Below are 26,079 nucleotides of genomic sequence, written 5' to 3' on the forward strand. Positions count from 1 at the left end.
ATCCTCATGAAAAGGGTTGGAGTGTTTGATTCATTGGCTAGGTAGCAATAAGGGTTTTAAGAAAAATTAGGAATAAAAAGGCTCAAAGGGGTTTGCAAGGGTTAATTTTAATTAGGAAAAAGGCCAAAGGTTTAAAATGAGAAGGTTTAAATCAAAGAATGCCTAATCATCTCTCTTTTCAAGTATAAGCTGGTATTTCACCTTGAAAGGTTTAGAAAATTTGTTCTAGGGTTGGTGAGACATCACTTAACTACCTTATATCCAATAACTCGCTCTAAACACTCCAATCTCTAAAGGACTAGTTGGGTGGCTTTTTGGCTAAGAAGATATAGGCAAGGGATAAACACTTCAAAACTCTGCACCTCTTAGGAAACTTTCAATCCACAAACCCAACTAAAGGTAAGTTAAATCACTCTCATAGGCAACTTTTCAATACTCAAGGGATTTGGCAAAAGATTTTATTTCATGATGCATGATTCCTAAAAAATGAGCAATGCATTAACTAAATGGAGGAAATCTATTTGTGTGCAATGTGTATAATTTCTAAGTGATGTATAATGTGTGTGTAAATGTATTATGTATATGTATGTATGGATGTGTATGTAAAATATTTACAATATATATGTAAATGGAATGGGATAAGATGTTCCTATACTCAAAATGTGAAAAATGTAGCAAAAATCAAAATGCACACCCCCAAACTTAAAATTGGATATTGTCCTCAATGTCTAAAGCAGTGTAGCATGAAAACTCAAAGCAAAGAGGAATAACCAGGAATAGTTAAATTTAAGAGCAAAAAGAAAGAATTACCTGGTATAGAGCAGTGTTTTAGCATCTAAAATGCTTTGCAGAATCGGTGCATAAGGAGAGTGCATAAGCTGTGCAGTATGGCATGAGTTGCATAAGAGACTGCACAGGTTATGCAAAATATTTGCATAAGGAGTTTCACAGCCTGTGTAGTATATTGAAAAGCTGCAGCATAATGATATATCAAGGAAACACTTGCAAACACCAGCAGAGGTATGTAAATATATACAGTGTATTGACAAGTATGCACAAAAGGGTAGTAAAGGCAATGAGAAGCAATGAAAAACTAATGGAATAGCCATCCAATTAAACTTCAATAAAATAGAATTCAAGACAAACTAAAATGTTTCAACACATCTAAAAAGAAAAACTCCTAGAAGTTGAACAAAAGTAAAATAAAAACTAATCTAATTCTATGGTTTTGCCCTTGTCCAAAGGTGCTTCTAGAGGACTGGATGGAGCTAGCTACTGCTGAAGGGGTGGTTCTGGAGGAGGTGATGGAGGTGGAGGTGGCATTCCCAGAAAAGCCATGAGCTGCTTCATCATCTCTTTTAACTCTTTCTGCTTATCTCTGGTTTCCATAACAAGATCAAAGAGTTGATCATGACGATCCTTGAGGGTATCAAGACCAGATTCAAGCTTCCTATCCACAAAATATACATCATCACTAAGCCTCTCAAGATAGGTGAATAAGGCTTTAGTGTTGAAGGGAGGAGGTGCTGTGGATGAAGAGGGTCCAGCTGCAGATGGTGTTGGCTGTGCAGATTCTGCTGGGGTATCCTGTGCAGACTGAGTAGGTGGTGCAGGTTCAGTAGAATGCTGTTGGACTGGTGGTACAGATTGTGCCTCTGGTTGTGCAGTGGGTCCTGTATCTGCTACTGGTTGTGCAGTGTCAGATGGTGGCAAACTGAATCCAGTTTTGGATAAGTGAGTAGCATCAAAATATAGAGTGTCTGAAAGTGCTGGTAGAGGATGCTCTTCCGAATCAAAACCAAAATGTTTAGCTATAACAGTTATGAGCCCACCCATGACTATATCACCTACAGATTTGGTAGCAATATGTAACACATGCTCACAGAAGAAGTAACCAGGAGATATTTTGACTTTGTGAAAAGCACACCATAGCATGAACAAGTCAGATTTTCCAACAGCACCAGAACTAGTCCCTCGGCCTAAGATAGTGCTAGTAATAAGCCTATGGATAAATCTAAGTGCTGGGTCTAGTATTTGGGAGGTCTTGGATATGCCAGCATAAAAACTCTCAGATTGGTTTGTAATACTTCTCCAAAACTGAACAGCATTCCAAACACCTTTATTTGCTACCTCTATGCCTGTATATGGTACCCTAAACAATCCATCAATAGCAAACCCAAAAATACTATGAAATTGGTCTAATGATAGCTTTTTATTTTGCCCCAAGCACCTATATTTCATAGTTGGCTTGTAATCTATCTCAAGCAATTTCAGTGTAGCAGAAAATGAGGAAATAAATTCCAAAACTAGAGCTGGATAAACTAGTTCTTGTTTATCCACAAATTCCATCCAACCTAGACCATCAAGGTAGGCAACAACATTATCAAATAAACCAACTGATTGGAGGGCATCTGCAGAAATGTTCCTAGTGGGTTGCACTTTTCTATCCTTTAGCCTCTTAAAAGTTGCCTTATGGGTTGCATCAGGAAGGGGCCAAGGTAGTTTGGATACCTGTGATGCCACTGCTGAATGTTGCTTCTTGCTAGAGGAGGGTGATTTGGCTTGTGGGGTAGAGGTAGAAACACCAACCCCCTATCGTGTGGATGCTGAAGTTTTGGGGGTTTTGGGTGTAGGCTCTAAAAGTGGAGTGGCAGGTTGGTCTTTTCGTTTTGCGAGAGGTGGTGCAGAGGCCATGGGTCGGGTTGATTTTGACCAGATTCTCCTCTTATAGGTGGACATAGGAGGAGGTGGAGGGGTTTGTTGTGGGGGAGAATCGGGATTGGGGGCTTGCATTGCTAGGGGCATGACTTGGAAAGGAGAGCCTTGAGGGGAAGGGATTTCCATGGTGGTGGTCGACGATGGTGGGAATGGAGGAGGGAAGAAGAAAGTAAAAGAGAGAAAGGGATATTAGGGTTTCGGTCGGCGAAAAAGGGGGTTTGGGGAAAAGGATTAATGCCGAGAAAAATGAATAGGAGGGAGGTTGTGAACAGAAACGATGAGAAGTGGGAGGTGGGAAAGTGGGGTGCCGAAAATTTTGATGTGCACAGGACGTGCAATTTTCTGCATAAGGGGAGAATGGGTGTGCATAAGTTATGCACTCTCTTATGCAAGTTTCGGCAGAAAATGGGAAGTATGAAAAATTGGTTATACAAAAGTGCATAACTTATGCACTCTCTTATGCAAGTTTTAGCAGAAAATGGGAGTGTGAAAAGTTGGTCGTGCAAAAGTGCATAACTTATGCACTGTCTTATGCAAGTTTTGGCAGAAATGAAAATGCAGGATTTGAAGTTATGCAAGAGTGCATAAGCTGTGTACTTGGTCATGCAGATTTCAGCAGAAATGAAAATGCAGGATTTGAAGTTATGCAAGAGTGCATAAGTTATGCATATACTAATGCAAGTTTTGGCAAAAATTGAAAATTGGCAAAAATGTGGCGATGCAGAATTGCATAAGATATGCACAACCTTATGCAGATTTCGGTAAGAAATGAAATGGAAAAAATTTGATTATGCAGGATTGCATAAGTTATGCAAGAGCTTATGCACGTTTTGGCAGAAAAGAAAATGGCAAAAAATGAGACCTGAAAGCTACATTAGTTATGTAGTTACTTATGCATATTTCAACAAGATTCAGATTACAATAAAAATGCTTTGTAAGTTTGAAAAATACACAAGAATGAAGAAATGTAACCTTGTGAAGTATAAATCTTGAGAAATTATCATAAAAAACACATTAATGTATGCAGAATCCATCACAATTGCACCATACAATCTTGTAGAATAAAGTTTTGCATAAGAGACATGTGAATTATGCCATTTCAACTCAAACCCTGCAAATTAACATTCTAGCACATTAAAGCTCAATAAAAATCTGCACGAAGTTGCACCTATCCACAAAAGAAAATAGACTCTCCAAGTTATGCTAATAAAATACAGCATGTGCACATTGAATCACACAACTCAATTAAGTTCAAAACTACTAAAATGACCCACTTACCATCATATTAACATGATAAGCACAATTACATAAAAGTTACACACCCAACCTCAACAAAAAAGCAAATACCATATGCTGCAAACCCTTTTTGCTGAAAAGTTTTCTGCATAAGCCAAGAAGGGGTCCTGCACAGGTTATGCAATGAAAATAAACCAATCTTGGGAGAGTTAATGGATAAAATATTAGATTAAGAGTTACTCCCCAGCCGTGCAACAACCTTCATCCATTGAAAAACATCTACAAAGGACAAAATTCAATAATGTCAAAAATTGAATTTGGGGAGATTTAAGACAAAAACAAAAGTAATGCAAATAAAAGTAAATCAACAAAAGCAAAATAAAAGAACTTGGGGTGCCTCCCAAGAGCGCTAATTTATAGTCCTTAGCTGGACTCTTCATGCATCTCACTAAAAAGGAGATGAGGGATCAGAGAGCTTGTAATAGCTTGCTCCCTTTATTAGGTCTCCAGTTATGTAATGTTTCAATCTATGCCCATTGACCTTAAAATTCTCAGATTTTTCACTCCAAATTTCAATTGCTCTATAAGGGAAAACTTTATAAACTCTATATGGACCAGTCCACCTTGATTTAAGTTTTCCTGGGAACAATTTCAATCTTGAGTTGAACAACAAAATTGAATCACCTTCTTTAAATTCCTTTTTCCTAAGATGCTTATCATGCCAAACTTTAGTTCTTTCTTTATAAATACGGGCACTTTCATAGGCATCCATCCTGAATTCTTCAAGCTCATTAAGTTGCAATAGCCTCTTCTCACCAGCTTGCTTGAGATCAAAATTCAAGGTCTGAATGGCCCAATATGCTTTATGCTCTAGCTCCACAGGTAAATGACAAGACTTACCATACACCAACCTAAAGGGAGTAGTTCCTATAGGGGTTTTGTAAGCAGTCCTATATGCCCATAAAGCATCATCTAGTTTGATAGACCAGTCTCTCCAAGAATTGCTCACTATTTTCTCCAAGATATGTTTGAGTTCTCTGTTAGAAATTTCAACTTATCCTGAAGTTTGAGGATGGTATGGGGTAGCTATCTTGTGCACTACACCATACTTCCTCATTAAGCTCTCAAATTGCTTATTATAAAAATGTGAACCCCCATCACTAATTACAGCCCTTGGAGCTCCAAATCTACTCAAGACATATTTCTTCAAGAATTTCACTACCACCTTAGCATCATTAGTTGGAGTTGTAATAGCTTCTACCCACTTTGACACATAGTCAACTCCAACTAGAATGTATTTATTACCATATGAAGGAGGAAATGGGCCCATAAAATTTATTCCTCATACATCGAATAATTCCACCTCAAGAATATTATTTAGGGGCATTTGATCTCTTTTTGGCAGATTTCCACTCCTTTGACATTTATCGCATTCTAACACAAATTTCCTCACATCCTTAAAAAGGTTTGGCCAAAAGAAACCAGCCTGCAGAATTTCACTAGCTGTTTTAGAGATTCCAAAGTGTCCTCCATAATCAGAAGCATGGCAATGATGCATAACACTCTCTATCTCCTCATCAGGAATACATCTTCTTATTAAACCATCACAACATCTCCTAAAGAGTAAAGGATCATCCCATCTATAAAATTTTGCCTCATGCAAAAACTTTTTCTTTTGTTGCCATGTCATTCCTAGAGGTAAAACTCTATTGATGAGTTTTTCTTGGATGAACAACTTTTCTTTCTTGTTGTTAAATTACCTTGGTATGCAGACTTAGTGATTTATCTATCTTGCTTCTACCCACTTTGACACATAGTCAACTCCAACTAGAATGTATTTATTACCATATGAAGGAGGAAATGGGCCCATAAAATTTATTCCTCATACATCGAATAATTCCACCTCAAGAATATTATTTAGGGGCATTTGATCTCTTTTTGGCAGATTTCCACTCCTTTGACATTTATCGCATTCTAACACAAATTTCCTCACATCCTTAAAAAGGTTTGGCCAAAAGAAACCAGCCTACAGAATTTCACTAGCTGTTTTAGAGATTCCAAAGTGTCCTCCATAATCAGAAGCATGGCAATGATGCATAACACTCTCTATCTCTTCATCAGGAATACATCTTCTTATTAAACCATCACAACATCTCCTAAAGAGTAAAGGATCATCCCATCTATAAAATTTTGCCTCATGCAAAAACTTTTTCTTTTGTTGCCATGACATTCCTAGAGGTAAAACTCCACAAGATAGATAAATCACTAAGTCTGCATACCAAGGTAATTTAGCAACAAGAGAGAAAAGTTGTTCATCCAATAAAAACTCATCAATAGGGACTGCATCCATTTCTTCATCATCCAATTTTAACCTACTAAGATTATCTACAACTACATGTTCAGCTCCTTTCTTATCTCTGATTTCTAAATCAAACTCTTGTAGCATCAGAATCCACCTAATGAGCCTAGGTTTAGCCTCCTTTTTACGGAGTAAATACCTAATAGCAGTATGATCTGAAAATACAATCACCTTTGAGTCAATAATACAAGGTTTGAACTTTTCCAATGCAAAGACAATTGCTAAGAATTCCTTTTCAGTTGTTGCATAATTTTTTTGAGCCTCATCCAGTGTTCTACTAGCATAATAAATAGCATAAGCCCTTTTGTCCTTTCTTTGACCAAGAACAGCTCCAATTGCATAGTTGCTAGCATCACACATAATTTCAAAAGGTAAACTCCAATCAGGCGGTTGCATGATTGGTGTAGTGATGAGAGAACCTTCCAAACACTCTTGGTCAAATAAAAATGGTATGTCATGACTTAATAAATTAAACAAAGGTTTGGCTATTTTAGAAAAATTCTTGATAAAGCGTCTGTAGAACCCGGCATCTCCTAAAAAACTTCGAATTCCTTTGACATTAGTAGGAGGAGCCATCTTCTCTATCACTTCAATCTTGGCTTTATCAGCCTCTATTCCTCTGTTAGACATCAAATGTCCAAGAACTATCCCTTCTTGAACCATGAAATGACACTTTTCCTAGTTTACCACAAGGTCAGTATCTGCACATCGCTGCAAAACTTTAGAAAGGTTAGCCAAGCATATGTCAAATGAAGATCCATAAACAGAAAAGTCATCCATAAAAACCTCCATTATATCTTCAATGAAATCTGAGAAGATTGCCATCATGCACCTTTGAAAAGTGGCTGGTGCATTACACAACCCAAATGGCATCCTCCTATAAGCAAAGGTTCCATATGGACAAGTAAAAGTGATTTTCTCTTGATCATTTGGATGGATAGGGATTTGAAAAAATCCTGAATACCCATCTAAATAGCAAAAATAAGAATGCCTAGCCATTCTTTCTAACATTTGATCAATGAAGGGAAGTGAAAAATGATCTTTTCTAGTGGCAATATTTAATTTGATTAATTCGTTTTTTTCATTTTTGACCACTGTCATTCCACCTTTTTTTGGGACAACATGTACTGGACTCACCCAAGTACTGTCTGAGATAGGATATATGATCCCTACATCAAGCAACTTCAAAATTTTCTTTCTAATAACTTATTTCATATTTGGGTTCAACCTCCTCTGATGTTCAATAGATGGCTTACAATTTTCTTCTAAAATAATTATGTGCATGCAAAAGTGTGGACTTATTCCCTTAATGTCATCTATGGTATATCCTAAAACTTTCCTAAATTGTCTCAACAATCTTAACAACTTATCAACCTCTAAAGTACTCAAGTTTGCATTTACAATTACTGGATAAGTGTTATTGGTGCCAAGAAATTCATACCTGAGCTGAGAAGGAAGTTGCTTAAGTTCTACCTTAGGTGCATCTTCTTCCTTGAATGATGGTTACTTAGATTCGACATTTTCCTTTTGTGTGAGTTGAAAAACTGGAGCAAAAATGAATGGTGGACTACCCTCTAAATGTTGAGCATATGCAGCCACATAAGGGTTGTCATTGTCTATGCTTCCTCCATGAACCAAGCAATTTTCAAGTGGATCTTCCGGATATCTCTTTCTGAAGTGTTCTTCAACCAGCTCATCATTGATATCAATTCTCAAACAAGTATCAGCTTCAGGATGATGTTTCTTCATAGTATTATTAATATTGAAAACCAATTGATCTTCACCAACTCTAAAAGTTAATTTTTCTCCCTTAACATCAATCAATGCTCCTGCTGTAGCTAGAAAGGGTCTTCCCAAGATAATTGGGATATTAGAATCCTCTTCCATGTCCTAGATGACAAAGTCAACAGGTATATAGAACTTCCCAACCTTCAGAGGCACATTCTCCAAAATCCCTTCAGGATACTTAATTGATCTGTCAGCTAACTGAGGAGAAATGTGGGTTGGCTTAAGATCTCCCATATTGAGCTTCTCATAAATGGAGAGGGGCATAAGGCTAACACTAGCCCCTAAATCACATAAAGCTTTTGTAGAACGTGATTCCCCAATGTGGCATGTAATTGAAAAACTCCCTGGATTCTAGAGCTTTGGAGGAAGTTTCCTTTAGAGGATAGCACTGCATTCTTTTGTCAAAGCTACAGTTTCATGGTTTTCAAGTTTTCTCTTGTTTGAGAGAATTTCTTTTAAGAATTTTGCATAAGAGGGCATTTGTGAAAGAGCATCAATAAAAGGCACATTTATGTATAGCTTCTTCAAAACCTCTAAGAACTTTCCAAATTGCTTATCAAGCTTGGCTTTTTGAAATCTTTGTGGAAAGAAAAGTTGTGGTTTGTAAGGCTCTGGAGGTATATACTTCTCTTCCTTCTCTTCAATTTTCTCTTTACCTTTTTCTGCACTTTCTTTCTCACTTTCTTGTTTTTCACTCTCATCAATTTCTTTCTCATTTTCTCTCTTCTCATTGTTTACAACCTTCCCACTTCTTAAAGTAATAGCTTAACACTGCTCGCTTGGGTTTTCCGGTTGACTTGGAAGTTTTCCAAAAGACTTGGTACCTGAGGAAGATGCTTGTTGTGCAATATGATTTTCCAACATTCTGTTACGTGTTTGCATCTGTTCTAGCCTTACTTTTATCTCTCTCATCTCTTCATCATGCTTAGTTTGGTTAGCAAGAATCTATTGTAATAAAGCTTCTGTGGTGGAACTTTGTTCTTGCTGTTTTGGTGGAGGTGCAGGATTCATGTTTCTCTGTTGAAAATTAGGCGATGGTTGCCTATTTTGCTGATATGGAATTCCTTATTGCTGTTGTGGTTGAACATTCTGATTTGGGACTTGACTTTGCTGATTTCCCCATGAAAAGTTGGGATGATTCCTCCAAGTTAGATTATAAGTTTGAGAGTAAGAATTCCCCATTTGTTTGTTTCCATAATTACCAACATATGCAGCTTGCTCTCCTTAGTCTACTCCACAGCTGGTAGTTCCTTCTGCATAAGCAACTTATTGTGAACTTCCAGATGATGATGATGAACTCACCAACATAATTAAATCTTTCATCTTCTTAGCCAAAACATTTGTAAGTGCATCAAACTTTGCATTAATCATATTGAATGGATTAAGGTCATACATTTTGAGTTGGAGTTGGTCCTCTTGTACTACTCCAAAGATGAGTATTCTTTGCAATTTTCTCCAATAGCTCATAAGCTTCATCTTCATGCTTCATAATAAATTCTCCTCCTGTTTGAGCATCAATAATCCCTCTAATTGCAGGAGTAACATTGGTGTAAAAATTCTGATTTATCATCCATTTTGGAATGGCATGATGTGGGCATTGTCTTTCTAACTCCTTCCATCTCATCCATGATTCATAGAGAGTTTCATCTTCTCTTGGTCTAAAAGCTGTCATTTGATTCTTAATTCTTGAGTTTTTCCAGGTGGAAAATATTGTGCAAGAAATACATCAGTGAGTTGCTCCCAATTTGTAATGGAGTTGTGAGGTAAAGAATCAAGCCAATCCAATGCTCTATCCTTCAAAAAGAATGGGAATAGCTTCAATCTTGCTACATCATCAGATACTCCAAGTTGTTTTTGCATATCACAAATTATAGCAAACTTCTTTAGATGTGTGTGTGGATTTTCAGAAGGATGTCCCCCAAATTGGGAATTTTGAATCATTTAAAGAACCCCAAAATCCATCTTGTGACTATTTGCATCAATTCTTGGTCTTGCTATACTCTCTCTCAAATCATCAAAACGAGGAAATGCATGATCCATTATACTTCCCTTAGGCACATTAGCATTTACAACCTCTTCACCTTGGGCTGCATTTTCATTGTTTCGATCATTTCCAGCATTACCACTACCAATTCTAATTCTTTCATCAGCCATGTCTGATTCAATTTCAATTTCTCTCAAGGCTTCTTTCCTTTTTCTAGTTTCTTTCTTGTTGTCTCTACAAAATTTCTCAATTTCAGGATTAAACAATAAGGATGTGTCACTTGTGCTTCTAGCTCTTCTCATAAAAGATTAAGAGTACCTAAAAAAAGAACAAATAAACACAAAATGAAAAGATAACAAAGATAAAACTATAAACAACTAAAATAATCAAGAATTTAATCTTAAACAAACAACTCCCCGGCAACGGCGCCAAAAACTTGATGTGGCCCAACCGTAAGTGTACGGGTCGTACAAATAATATAGAAAAGATATCGTTTCCACGAGGAGTTGTGTTAATGATTGAATTTTTGATATAAAAATTTGACTAATTTGAACTATTTTTGAAATTAAAGTAATAAATTGATGGATATTGAAGTATGAAATCTATATGTGCAAAATCAATAATCTATTCAACAATGTAATGATTTAACTAAATTTGCATCAAATTAAAATAAGCAAATTGAAATATGGCAAGATATAAAATGGCAAGTAATTAAATTCAATTAGATGTCACACCTTACCCCTCTGTAAGGTATAACATGATCCCGTAGAATACCTAATGAACTACCGAACTTCACCTACCGATAACTCATTCAGTACCCTATAAGGGATTTTAAAATAATTTTCTTACTTTTGTTAAGTGGTGAGCATTTTCTAGTTGGTATCAAAACACTTAATTCAAGTTGAAAGCTAGTTGAAATTTTTGGCCTATTTTATTTTTTCGCAAATTTTATAAAAATTTCGGCAGAGTGTCGTTTGTATTTTGAGAAAACAGTTCTTCAAATACCTGAGAAAAAGGCACTTCCAATAATTTTTCAACCACTTCTTCAATTTCACAATCAATCTCAACCATTTTCTTAAATTTCAAAACTCAACAATTCTCAAGATACTGTCAATCAATATCATTCATTCCTATTTCATTAAAGATAAACAATTTACATATATACATCATACTCAAATTTACATTCAGAAAGTCCAAACTAAAATTTATTATAAATTTTATACAAACTTTGTACAAGCTGCTCAAAACCACTTTTACATGTCCATACATTTATGTGCATTACATACATCAAAAGAAATATCTACAGTCAGGGTATAAATTATACCCAATAACTTCAAGCTAATAGATCCTCAATCCTTAGTAGCTCAGTCTGCTGCTCCTCTAGTCCCTAAATCTGTGACAGCAATAAAAGATATTACTGAGTACTAGGACTCAGTGGTGCACAATATACTAAAAGAATCTTTATGCAGAATTTAAAATCACATTTATTCAAAAATTGGACTGAATATGACAATTAAATTCAAAACATGCATTATGAGATTTTAATCCAAACAAGTTTATTTCGAAGTATCAAAACACATTTTATAAAACCCATAGTTATATCATGCCATTCGAAACAAATATAATCTCAATAGCCAGAGGCTAAGGAGAATCACATCACAAGGCTAGCTAGCTCAAATATATGGATATCCATTCAAATCCTCTTTTACTGGCACACCTCAACACTTCTCCATAGAAGGAATCAAAATTCGAAACTAATTAACCCCACTAGTCATGCTAATGAGGTGTTCAAATATATGGTCATGACACTGTAGTTTCAAAACTTATCTTAATAATTTACTAAACATTGTTATTTCAAATATACACAATAACTTTCACAATTTAAATCAAAACATCATAAATAATGTCACAAATAAACTTTCAACAATTCAAAGCAAAAGTAAAATACATATTTCATTCACTTTATCAATGAATTTTAAAGCATAGTGATGTTGTGCACAAACCTCAAGCGAGCCACCCCTTGGCCTTGACTCGGTTTCTCGGGTTCTTTCCTGGTATTCTTTTTAACTGAAACACACAATTTTACAATGTTTCAGTACCATAACTTAGCATAAATCCAAAAATAAATTTAACTTCACTTTTACCTAGCTCTAACGTGCTAAACTCGACGTTCTTGAAATTTTGTGTTTCGGAGTTACTATTCACTACACTATTTAAGTCAAATTGTTTACTTTCTAAGGCTTAATAGGTATGGGAATTCCAACTTCACCTACATACCACATTTTGGTCACTAAATTTGTTGGTTTTGCTTGTTTATTCAAATCTAAGTCTTTTAGGAAAATTTGATAAATTTTAAGTTTTGGTGTTTAAGGTTGCACTATTCCATTGGTCACTTTTCTGTTGGAATTTGGCAAAACTTTCTTCACAGAAAATGTTCCCTATTGTCTTAAGTTGATTCTCCTTTTTGAATCACTCCAATTGGAGTTTTTTAACTCAAGTTATAGCCACTTGAACCATGGCTGCCGGATTGGATACAACCCAGATTTTTTTTGGCAATTTTGGTTCTGGTAATTTTATGTCAACAAATTGGGGTGGCCAAATGACTTGGTTAATAGCATAATTTGGGTTTGTGTTCTTCATGAAAGTTTTAGGTCTATATCTCATCTAACCACTGGTAAAATTTCAGGTCATTTAGACTTGCCTAACTCAAGTTAAGGCTAAATGAACAAATACTATTCATTTGATCAGTTTGTACAGGGTAGACTGAGATTTTCTAAGTTTGGTCAATTTGTTCACTAGATTTTAGTCACTTTTTGGGCATACTTCCTGAATAAAAATTGTGTCATTTAGTGTCTATTTTCATTCCCAATTGGTCTCATACCAATTGGACTTCTAAATTTTCATTTTTGGTCCCTCAAAAGTAACTTGGTCATGCTGCCAGCAGCATGACCACACTCAATCCGAATTGGCTTTTGATTCAAACACTCCTAACAAACCTCATTAGGTCACAATTGACCATTTCTTTCCTTAAACTAGGTCCAAGACATCATTTACAAGTTTCTCACATTTTTGTCTCTAAACTCTAATGTCCAAAACCCTAATTCACATAAATTGTTGCATTTAGCTAATTCAAAGTCTTTAATCATAACCATTTAACTACTTAAGGTTCATCTACCCATTCAAATCAATCAAACCATGCAATAAAACCCCCATACACATGCTGGCCAAAATTCAGTCATGGTCCCTCAACAATTTTTTCTTTTCATTTTAAGTTTATTTACAAGTTAATCAAGCTAAAAATGTAGAAATCAAACTAAATTTATCAAGTTTGCTTACTAACCATTCTTAGAACTTCAATTCCTTCAAATCTCTATCTTTTGTATTTCTTTCCTCTTTCAATCTTCTTCTCAAGTGATTAAAACAAGCTCTAATGAGGTTTTTATGGAAGCTATTAAGGTTTAGTGAAGAATTTCAAGCTTGAGTGTAAGCTTTATTGGAGGTTTAGCAATGGAGAAATGAGGGAGAGTGAGGGCGGCACTTTGGATGAGGAAGACCAAATGATATTTTTTTTTCTTTTAATTTCTTTTATGTATTTTTTCTTATGGAAGACCAAAAAAAAAATCAATTTAATTAATTTACTAATTATAGGATTTATGGCATCATGCATGATGTCATGCATGATGTCATCTTCCTTCACTTTTTCATTTTCTCTCTCTTTTTTTTTAATTTTTCTATTAGTTCTTTAATTTAATTCTCGATTTTGAAATTTTCTTTTTTCCGATTTTATTTGACAATTAGGTCAGGAGTCAGCTCTCGGGGTCAATCGACCAAATTGCCCCTCGCCGGTTCAACCCGATTTATAAATAATTCAATATTTCTTCCCGTTCCCTGACCTAATTATTTGACTGGCTTAACAATTCTTTTTTGTGATTTTCTCTTTTCCATTGTGTTCGTAATGGTCCTAAGGACCACAGCGTCATATTTTACGGTTCGAAATTTGAGTCTAAATCGACTTCGCAGTCATTCCCGAGAAGGTCACCCATCGCTGTGACTCTCGACTCGTTTAACTTCTTATGTTCTGTTTTTCTTATTTATACTTAACTAATTAACAATTATTAATTATTTGTGTTTATAGCTTATCTAGTTGTCTTAAGAGTGGTTCTAAACCCTTTAATTGTCCGGACCGACTCCGGTCACCGGAACAGTGAAATATACCAGGCTATACAAATAGGGGTGTTACAATTCTCCCCCCCCCCCAAAAAAAAAAAAATTTCGTTTCGAAATTTTTACCTGGTATCAATCTCTGAACAGCTGTGGGTGCTGTCTCCTCATGTCGTCTTCTCGTTCCCAAGTAGCCTCCTGGCCTGAATGATGGTTCCACAGCACTTTCACTAACGGTATTTGCTTGTTCCGTAGTTGCTTCACCTTATAAGCCAGAATAACTATGGGTTCTTCCTCATATGTGAGGTCTGGATTCACTTCAATTTCTTCCATTGGTAGTACATGAGATGGGTCTGATCGATACCTCCTCAACATAGACACATGAAAGACATTATGTATCTTCTCCAACTCTAGAGGTAGTGCCAAACAATATGCCAAAGGACCCACTCTTTCCAAAACCTCATATGGCCCGATAAAACGAGGACTTAGTTTCCCCTTTCTGCCGAATCTCACAATTCTCTTCCAAGGAGAAACCTTGAGGAATACTTTCTCACCCACTGCATACTCAATATCTCTTCTCTTTAAATCAATGTAGGACTTCTGATGGTCTGATGTAGTCTTAAGTCGATCTCTGATCACTCTGATTTTCTCTTCAGTTTGTTGAACAATTTCGGGTCCAATCATCTTTCTTTCACCCATGTCATCCCAACACAACGAGGTTCTACATTTTCTGCCATACAACGCTTCATATGGAGGCATCCCGATGCTTGATTGGTAACTGTTGTTGTAAGCAAACTCAATCAAAGGCAAGTGTGTATCCCAATTGCCCTCAAATTCAACCACACAAGCCCGTAGCATGTCCTCCAAGATTTGAATTACCCTCTCAGACTGGCCATCTGTCTGTGGGTGGAATGCAGTAATAAAGTTCAATCTAGTTCCTAGGGCTCTCTGAAGACTACCTCCGAATCTAGAAGTGAACCTAGGATCTCTGTCTGATACGATCTCCGAATCTAGAAGTGAACCTAGGATCTCTGTCTGATACAATGGATACTGGCATTCCATGCAGTCTTACAATCTCATCAATGTACAACTTGGCCAATCTTTCTAAACTGTAGTCCATCCGGACTGGCAGAAAATGAGCAGACTTGGTCAGTCTGTCAATAATGACCCATACTGCATCATGACTCTTCTGTGTCCTTAGAAGTCCCATCACAAAATCCATTGTTATTCTCTCCCATTTCCACTCTGGTAATGGTAGTGGATGTAACAACCCAGCGGGTACTTGATGCTCTGCCTTCACTTGCTGACAAGTTAGGCATTTGGAAACAAACTCTGCCACATCTCTTTTCATACTCATCCACCAGTAATGTTCCTTTAGCCCCCTATATATTTTTGTGCCACCAGGGTGCATGAAAAAAGGAGACTCATGTGCTTCTTTCAAAATGATCTACCTCAAATCAACATCATTAGGAACACATATTCTGCCCTGGTGCAGCAGTAGACCATCATTTCTGATTGAGAATTCTGGTTTCTTGCTCTGCCGGACTTCTTACAACAGCTTCTGATACTTTTCATCATTCTGAGCAGCCATTCTAATTTGATCAATCAATACTGGCTGTACATGCCATGTAACTACTGTCTGCCCATCATTATTAATCTCTATGCTGGCATGCAATGATCTTAACTCATGTACCATAGATAAAGGAGAAACTCGTAGACTTGCCATAGTCTTGCGACTTAAGGCATTAGCCACAACATTAGCTTTCCCTGGCTGATAGTCTATCAGACAATCATAGTCTTTTATCAACTCTAACCACCTCCTCTGTCTCAAATTCAACTCTTTCTGGGTGCCCAAATACTTCAAACTCTTATGATCTGTGTAGATGTAACACTTTTCCCCATACAAATAGTGTCTCCAGATCTTAAGAGCAAACACAATAGCTGTAAGCTCCAAGTCATGTGTTGGATAATTCCTCTCATGCGGTTTTAGCTGGCGTGATGCATAGGTAATTACATTTCGATCTTGTATCAATACACAGCCTAACCCATTGTGAGAAGCATCACTATAAACTGTATATTCTTTACCCGGAGTAGGTAAAATCAGGACTGGAGCTTCAGTCAAACATTTCTTCAATTCATCAAAACTCTGTTGGCATTTATTCGTCCACTGAAATTTCACATCTTTCCTAAGCAGCTTGGTCAATGGAGATGCCAATATGGAGAATCCCTTCACAAATCGATCAGAGTATCCACTAAACCTAAAATCGTGAATCTCTGTGACATTTCTGGGTGGCCTCCAATTAAGGACAGCTTCTATCATACTTGGATCTACCTTGATGCCCTCTTCTAATACTACATGCCCCAAGAAAGATATTTCCTTTAGCCAAAATTCACACTTCAATAATTTGGCATATAGCTGTTTCTCCCTTAAAGTTTGCAGTACAATCCGCAGATGTCTATCATGCTCTTCTGCATCGAATAGACCAATATATCATCTATGAATACCACAACAAACTGGTCAAGGTATGGTCTGAGGATAGTGTTCATCAGATCCATAAAAGCAGCTGGAGCATTAGTTAACCCGAATGGCATAAACAAGAACTCATAATGGCCATAGCGGGTTCTGAAGGCAGTTTTAGGAATACTCTGCTCTTGTACTTTTAGCTGATAATAACCTGATCTCAAGTCAATTTTAGATAATACAGCTGCACCCCTCAACTGATCAAACAAGTCGTCAATGTGGGGCAATGGATATCTATTCTTTATTGTCACCTTATTCAACTGCCGATAATCAATACATAAGCAGAGAGTGCCATCCTTCTTCTTTACAAACAACACCGACGCTCCCCAAGGTGACACACTAGGGCGAATAAAGCCCTTGTCAAGCAGCTCTTGCAACTGCACTTTCAACTCTTTCAATTCTGCAGGTGCCATTCTATATGGTGTTATGAAGATTGGGTCCACACCAGGCATAATATCAATTTCAAACTGCGCCTCTCTTTCTGGAGGTAATCCTGGCAATTCATCAGGAAACACATTCGGAAAGTCACATACAGTAGGAATGTCCCTCAGTGCTGGACTCCCCACTTAGGTGTCTATCACATGTGCCAAGTATGCTTCACACCCCTTTCTGATCATCCTTCTGGCTAGTGCAGCCAAAATGATGTTTGATGGCAGTAACTGCCTCTCCCCATGTATTACCACATCACCATATAGAGGGAGACCAAAAGTAACTGTCTTTAGTCTACAGTCAATCATGGCGTGATGCCTAGCTAACCAATCGATGCCCAAGATGATATCACACTCTCTGAAGGGTATTTCAATCAAATCTAACAGAAAACATGTCCTTGGATCACCAAAGGACAGTCTCTATAGATTCCGTTGACCCGGACCTCTTGTCCTAACGGACTAGTTACTAGCACTTCAAAACCCATTTGGACACATGGAATAGCAAGTGAACTGACTATGCTAGCACTAACATATGAATGGGTTGAACCCGGATCAAACAACACAAATACTTCTTGATCAGAGATAGAGAATGTACCAGCTACCACATCGAAAGTCTCAGCCTCTTCTCTCTGTCTCATCGTGTAGACTCTGGCTGAAGCACTTCCTTGTACTGACTGACCAACAGTGCCCTGACTGCTTGAAGCAGTGCCTCTACCTCTTCCTTTACCAACTAATTATGAACCTCTGGGAGCAGGACTCTGAATAGATCTCTCGGCAGTAGTAGGAGCTGGAGCATATCTCAGAGCACTAGTGCAGTCTTTAGCTATATGGCCCTTGCCTCCACAGTTAAAACAGGCTCCAGTGGCCCAATAGCATTCCCTCATATGAATCTTGCCACAAGTCTCACAGGGGCGGGGAGAATGTGAAACCTCGCCGATCACGACTGCACCTAGGGGTCTCGCCCGTAAAATCTGCTTCTTCCAAATCTTCCACCTCGACCCCTGCAGGGCCCACTAAATTTCTTTCTCTTCGCAGAAGTACCACCAGAACTCTGTTTAACTGATTTTTCCCCTTTGTCTTTTTCTGATTTCTCAGCTTTCTTTGATTTTTCTTTTACTGGGGTTGCTTCTGATTCAATTCTCTCCAACTCAAGTGCTTGAGACATGAGTTCTAAAAAATTGCTGTGTCTGAATCCCACTACTTGCATCCTTAAACTGGGCTTCAAACCAGTCTCAAATCTCTTGCATCTTGCCTAGCTGGTAGAAAGGAGACTCCCAGCATAGTGACTTAAGCGGGAGAACTCCCTCTCATACTCTGCCACTGTTCTGTTGCCTTGTTTTAGACTCAGAAACTCTTGTAATTTCTGATCCACATATGCGTCTGGGACGCATTTCTGTCTGAACTCTTTAATGAAGTCATCCCAGGTCAATACTGGTGGTTCAGCCAGGCTGTGGGGGATGGTCTTCCACCAATCATACGCATCCCCTTGCAGTAGAGACACAGAGTATTCAAACTTCAGTTCATCTTGACAATGCAGCTTCTTAAATACTCTATCCATCCTTTCAAGCCATTGTTCTACCTCTAAAGGGTCCACTATACCCTTAAATTCAGTAGCCCCATACTTCAATAACTTATCATACTGTCTGGCTGGAGGCTGTGATTGTGCCACAGGTGTCTAGGGTGGAGCTTGAGCAGCCATACCCCCAGCCATTTGTTGAAACTTCATAGCCATCTGCTGTGCAAACTGTATAGGAAACTGCGGTATTTGTGGGGCTGGCGCTATTGATCCACTGACATTCGATAAAACTGGGGCTTGCCCTTGTGCCTCAGCTTCAACAGATTGTTTGACTGAGCAATCTCCTTCTTCCATTTAAATCTGAAGTTAGGGTATCTCCTAAACAAATAACACATGGAGATTTCCCTCCGTTAGTTTATATTTATGATGTAATGCATTATATGTAACAAATATGGACATTGAGCAGTTGTACTTAACAAGGAAAGACACAAATTCATAAGTTAAAATATACTTCAAAAATTTGCTCTGATACCACTAAAACATGTCACACCTTACCCCTCTGTAAGGTATAACATGATCCCGTAGAATACCTAATGAACTAGCGAACTTCACCTACCAATAACTCATTAAGTACCCTACAAGGGATATTAAAACAATTTTCTTACTTTTGTTAAGTGGTGAGCATTTTCTAATTGGTATCAAAACACTTAATTCAAGTTGAAAGCTAGTTGAAATTTTTGGCCCATTTTATTTTTCTACAAATTTTACAAAAATTTCGGCAGAGTGCCGTTTGTATTTTGAGAAAACAATTCTTCAAATACCTGAGAAAAAGGCACTTCCAATAATTTTTCAACCACTTCTTCAATTTCACAATCAATCTCAACCATTTTCTCAAATTTCAAAAATTAACAATTCTCAAGATACTGTCAATCAATATCATTCATTTATATTTCATTAAAGATAAACAATTTATATATATACATCATACTCAAATTTACTTTCAGAAAGTCCAAACTAAAATTTATTACAAATTTTATACAAACTTTGTACAAGCTGCTCAAGACCACTTTTACATGTCCATACATTTATGTGTATTACATACATCAAAAGAAATATCTACAGTCAGGGTATAAATTATATCCGATAACTTCAAGCTGATAGATCCTCAATCCTCAGCAGCTCAGTCTGCTGCTCCTCTAGTCCCTAAATCTGCGACAGCAATAAAAGCTATTGCTGAATACTAGGACTCAGTAGTGCACAACATACTAAAAGAATCTTAATGCAGAATTTAAAATCACATTTATTCAAAAATTGGACTGAATATGACAATTAAATTCAAAACATGCATTATGAGATTTTAATCCAAACAAGTTCATTTCGAAGTATCAAAACACATTTCATAAAACCCACAGTTATATCATGACATTCGAAACAAATATAATCTCAATAGCCAGAGGCTAAGGAGAATCACATTACAAGGGTAGCTAGCTCAAATATATGGATATCCATTCAAATCCTCTTCTACTGGCACACCTCAACACTTCTCTAGAGAAGGAATCAAAATTCGAAACTAATTACCCCCACTAGTCATGCTAGTGAGGTGTTCAAAAATATGGTCTTGACACTGTGGTTTCAAAACTTATCTTAACAATTTGCTAAACATTGCTATTTCAAATATACACAATAACTTTCACAATTTAAATCAAAACATCATAAATAATGTCACAAATAAACTTTCAACAATTCAAAGCAAAAGTAAAATACATATTTCATTCACTTTATCAATGAATTTTAAAGCAAAGTGATGTTGTGCACAAACCTCAAGTGAGTCGCCTCTTAGCCTTGACTCGGTTCCTCAAGTTCTTTCTCGATATTCTTTTTAACTGAAACACACAATTTTACAGTGTTTCAGTACCATAACTTAGCATAAATCCAAAAATAAATTTAACTTCACTTTTACCTAGCTCTAACGTGCTAAACTCGACGTTCTTGAAATTTTGTGTTTCGGGGTTACTATTCACTACACTATTCAAGTCAAATTGTTTACTTTCTAAGGCTTAATAGGTATGGGAATTCCAAATTCACCCACATACCACATTTTAGTCACTAAATTTGTTGGTTTTGGTTGGTTATTCAAATTCTAAGTCTTTTAGGCAAATTTGATAAATTTTCAGTTTTGGTGTCTAAGGTTGCACTATTCCATTGGTCACTTTTCTGTTAGAATTTGGTAAAAATTTCTTCACAAAAAATGTTCCCTATTGTCTTAAGTTTATTATTCTTTTTGAATCATTCCAATTGGAGTTTTTTTTAGCTCAAGTTATAGCCATTTAAACCATGGCTGCCGGATTGGATACAACCCAGATTTTCTAGGCAATTTTGGTTCTGGCAGTTTTAGGTCACCAACTTGGGGTGGCCAAATGACTTGGTTAATAGCATAATTTTGGTTTGTGTTCTTCATGAAAGTTTTAGGTCTATATCTCATCCAACCACTGGTAAAATTTCAGGTCATTTAGACCTACCTAGATCAAGTTATGGCCAAATGAACAAACACTGTTCATTTGGTCAGTTTGTACAGGACAAACTGAGATTTTCCAAGTTTGGTCAATTTGTTCACTAGATTTTGGTCACTTTTTTGGCATGCTTCCAAAATGAAAATTGTGTCATTTAGTGTCTATTTTCATTCCCAATTGGTCTCATACCAATTGGACTTCTAAATTTTCATTTTTGGTCCCTCAAATGTAACTTGATCATGCTGCCAGCAGCATGACCACACTCAATCCAAATTGGCTTTTGATTCAAACACTCCTAACACACCTCATTAGGTCACAATTGACCATTTCTTTCCTTAAACTAGGTCCAAGACATCATTTACAAGTTTCTTACATTTTTGTCTCTAAACCCTAATGTCCAAAACCCTAATTCACACTAATGGTTGCATTTAGCTAATTCAAAGTCTTTAATCATAACCATTTAACTACTTAAGGTTCATCTACCCATTCAAATCAATCAAATCATGCAATAAAACCCCCATACACATGCTGGCCAAAATTCAGTCATGGTCCCTCAACAATTTTTTCTTTTCATTTTAAGTTTATTTACAAGTTAATCAAGCTAAAAATGTAGAAATCAAATTAATTTTATCAAGTTTGCTTACTAACCTTTCTTAGAACTTCAATTCCTTCAAATCTCTATCTTTTGTATTTCTTTCCTCTTTCAATCTTCTTCTCAAGTGACTAAAACAAGCTCTAATGAGGTTTTTATGGAAGCTATTAAGGTTTAGTGAAGAATTTCAAGCTTGAGTGCAAGCTTTAATGGAGGTTTAGCAATAGAGAAATGAGGGAGAGTGAGGGCGTACTTTAGATGTGGAAGACCAAATGATTTTTTTTTCTTTTTATTTCTTTTATGTATTTTGTCTTATGGAATACCAAAAAAAAAAATCAATTTAATTAATTTATTAATTATAGGATTTATGGCATCATGCATGATGTCATGCATGATGTCATCTTCCTTCACTTTTTCATTTTCTCTCTTTTTTTTTATTTTTCTATTAGTTCTTTAATTTAATTCTCGATTCCAAAATTTTATTTTTTCTGATTTTATTTGACAGTTGGGTCAGGAGTCAGCTCTCGGGGTCAATCGACTAAATTGCCCCTCGCTGGTTTAACCCGGTTTGCAAATAATTCAATATTTCTTTCGATTCGCTGACCTAATTATTTGACTGGCTTAACAATTCTTTTTCATGATTTTCTCTTTTCCATTGTGTTTATAATGGTCCTAAGGACCTCAGTGTCAGATTTTACGATTCGAAATTTGAGTCTAAATCGACTTCGCAGTCATTCCCGAGAAAGTCACCCATCGCTGTGACTCTCGGCTCGTTTAACTTCTTATGTTCTGTTTTTCTTATTTATACTTAACTAATTGACAATTATTAATTATTTGTGTTTATAGCTTATCTAGTTGTCTTAAGAGTGGTTCTAAACCCCTTAATTGTCCGGACCGACTCCGGTCATCGGAACAGTGAAATATACCAGGCTATACAAATAGGGGGTGTTACATTAGAAATTAACAATAATAAAAGAGGCGACTCCGGAGTTCGGGGGTTCATATTCAAGCTATTTTGGGATTTTTAAATTGGTTACCCAATCTTATGGAATTTACGGGTTTTAAGGAGATTAATTCTTAAATCCTTTGAATACCCTTTCGAGTGAGACAAAGAGTGCCTTAATCAATCTAATCCTACTTTCGTGGAGTTAAAACTAATCAAGACCCATTAAGTTCCTTAATTAATCTGTAAATCCTCTTAATCCTTAGTCTATTTTTAGCACTAAGTTAATTAAGTCTAATTTATTGATTATCTATCACAAGGTTTTCTCCTTTCGGTGCTTCAACCATGGATTAAAAACAATGCTTAATGGGATCCTACACCAACATGTCATTGAGCACACAAGAAATGAATAAAACTTCATTGAAACCATAAAATATGGATTACCCAATCAAAATCCACAAAATATCTCAAATATTACATCCCCAGTCTAGAATCTAATGAAAACTACTCACTATCCATAATATTTACAAGAATTTCTGAGTTAATATGGAAATAAATCTTTAATCTAAGCTAAGAACTAAGAAACCCAATACAAGAAAGGTAGGAAATATGCAAGAAAGGAAAAAAAAACTCCAAATCTGGTCTAGAAATGGAGAGGTGACGTTTTACTCCCTCCAATTTCTAACTCTTCCTTTGCTGCTGCTTCCTTTTTTTGTCTCCTCCTTCTAAAATGAGATAAGGGCTTATTTATATCTTTTTCTGATAAGTAGCCCTAAAATGGTGTGTTTGAGGTTTGTTTTCATGTGGGAATCTTCTGCCAGCTCATTATGAAGACTTTATAAAACTGCATAAGTGGACTGCATAAGTTATGCAGTCCCTTATGCAGTTTTCGGCAAGTTTCTGGGCTCTCTGTGTGAAGCTGCATGAGCAGGGTGCGAGACTGCATAAGTTATGCAGTTTTCTGTGAAGTTGCATAAGCAGGGCATGAATCTGCATAAGTTATGCAGTAACTTATTGTAACATCCTCCCGGTAGCAACTCCGTACATTCTACTGTTTCGGTGACCGGTGTCGGTCCTGACAGCTAGAACGTCTGGAAAAATATTTAAACTAAAGTGAGGAACCATAATTAACTCAAATACTAATAACAAAAATTTAGTAAAAATTTTAGAAATAAAATACAATTAAGTCAAATGAGCCGGTGCCCAAGCGATGGATAACCCAGAGGGAAGTTGCGGTTCTCGCAACTAGGAGCCCTAGACCCGGGGAAAAATTCATAAAATAATTTTTGGGATTCCAGAGAAGGGTCATTGAGGTTCCTATGGCATTAGAATGCCAAGAAAATATTTAAAAAAATTTTTCAATCGGTACAGACAATTTTGACCCGTTAAGCCAAATGGAGGGAATTTTGGTCATTTCGTCTTCAGAGGCAATTTTTGGCCGACTTGTCCACTTGAGTAAATAATTATTATGACATAAAATATGAATTAATGTTGATGAAAAATTAATTTGAAGTTAGTAGAAAAGAAAAGAAAAGAAAAATCAATAAAAAGCCAAATATGACATCATTATGATGTCATTTAAAAGCTTCCACCAATCATAATTAAATAACCCTTTAATTAACCAATAAAAGAGACAAACAAAGACCAAAGAATCAAAAATACAATCTGCCATTCTTCTTCCCCAACCAGCCAAACCCATGCCCTTGCCCTAGACCACCATTAACACTCCATTCAAGCTCCATTTCTCTCTTTGTTCCACCATAAAATCCCTTCTTTACTTCATTAAAACTTGTCCACTCATCTTGGGAAAGTGTTTGGCAGCCTAGAAAGTGAAGGAAAGTGAAGTTTTAGCTTAGGAAAATTCTGCCCTCCAAGAGGTTAGTGCATATTTATACATAAACCTCTTTTAATCCATGTTAGTGACTTGGAATAAGTGAGAATTTGTAAATTAAATGAATAAAAGTTGAGTGTATGCACCCCATGGATTTCGGCTGCCCTAAGGAAGGAATAGGATTGAGTGTTTTTGATTGACTTGGAATGAACTAGAAATCATGTTTAGAGTATATAAACACAAGGATATTGATTTAGTTAGTTAACTAGGGTAGTTTGTACAAAACCATGAATTTGAGCTAGGGTTTAGGAGTGAAAATTTGACTTTGCTTATGAAATTGTTAAAGAACATTCTAATGGTCAATTAGTGACCATTTGAGGTAAGTTGACCATAATTAGGAGTGAACTATTGCATGGCAAAGTGAAATGGGCAGGCTGCCTAGTGACAGCAGCAGGGAGGCTGTGAGTCCAGCCTGTTTGGACTGCCATATCTTTGGCTGTGTAGGTTAAATTGGTGTTTGGCCAATTGTACATGAAACTAGACTTAGAATGGCACAATTTTGCTGAAGAAACCATGCCCAAAAGACCAAAGAAAGAGGACCAAAAGTTGGCCCCAATCCGGATACCCTGCAATCAGCTTCTGCAAAATGACCAAATGAACAGTAACTGTTCATTTGGCCATAACTCACTGTATAATGGGTCAATTGACCTGAAATTTTTACAGCAACAAGTTAAGACATAGACAAACAACTTTCATGTAGAAACCTACCCCAAATTATGACCAGAACATAACCCAAATGGCAGTGGCAGTCACTGTTCATGGTACTATAGATTTGGTAAATTCTGTAGTTCTCTAATCCGGCCAGCTGTGGTTTTTGGACCATATCTGGAGCTACAAAACTCCAAATGGAGTGATTCAAAAAAATAAATTCAACTAGACAAAATAAGGAACAACTTTCATTACCATTTCCTCAAATTCTTGATGTAACAGTCCCTAATGGAATAGTGAAGTTAGGGCACAAAATCTGAAATTTCTGCCCCCTTAGTGCTAAGCTTGGAAATGGATTTGGAGATTAATTCCAACAAATTTTGAATGCAAAATGTGGTATCTTTGAGAACTTAGGTTCAATAAATTTATTATGTATGAAAAATTCAACATTTTGGTTGACTAGTAAGGTGAATAGTAATCAAAATAATTAGCAAATTAAGATGAAGACCTAGAACCAATTCTAAGCTTAAATGCTTAGAATGGTATGACAAATGTGGACTATGCATCTTAGTCAAAATTGTTAAATGGAAATTAAGAGCATAAATTTGAAATCCATGAAATTTTCATGGATTACTTGAAACATGAAAAATAAATTACCTAATTGATGTAAATAGATAGTTAGGGCTTATATGTCCATTACAAATGGAATTCATAAAATATTAGTAACTCAACTTGAAATATAAAATTTGTAATTACATAAGTAGATTTTTGAATGTATAAATGA

The 26,079-nt window shown here is 36.4% G+C and overlaps 1 non-coding gene across 1 annotated transcript; it reads left to right on the forward strand.

Moving 5' to 3' along the window:
- Nucleotides 1-9,681: 9,681 nt before the first annotated feature.
- Nucleotides 9,682-9,788, forward strand: LOC131170253 (small nucleolar RNA R71). Its single transcript, XR_009141151.1, has one exon. It is a non-coding gene; the product is annotated as a small nucleolar RNA R71 (small nucleolar RNA).
- Nucleotides 9,789-26,079: the final 16,291 nt, after the last annotated feature.

This window comes from Hevea brasiliensis, chromosome 1 (assembly GCF_030052815.1).
Source record: "Hevea brasiliensis isolate MT/VB/25A 57/8 chromosome 1, ASM3005281v1, whole genome shotgun sequence".
NCBI lineage: Eukaryota > Viridiplantae > Streptophyta > Magnoliopsida > Malpighiales > Euphorbiaceae > Hevea > Hevea brasiliensis.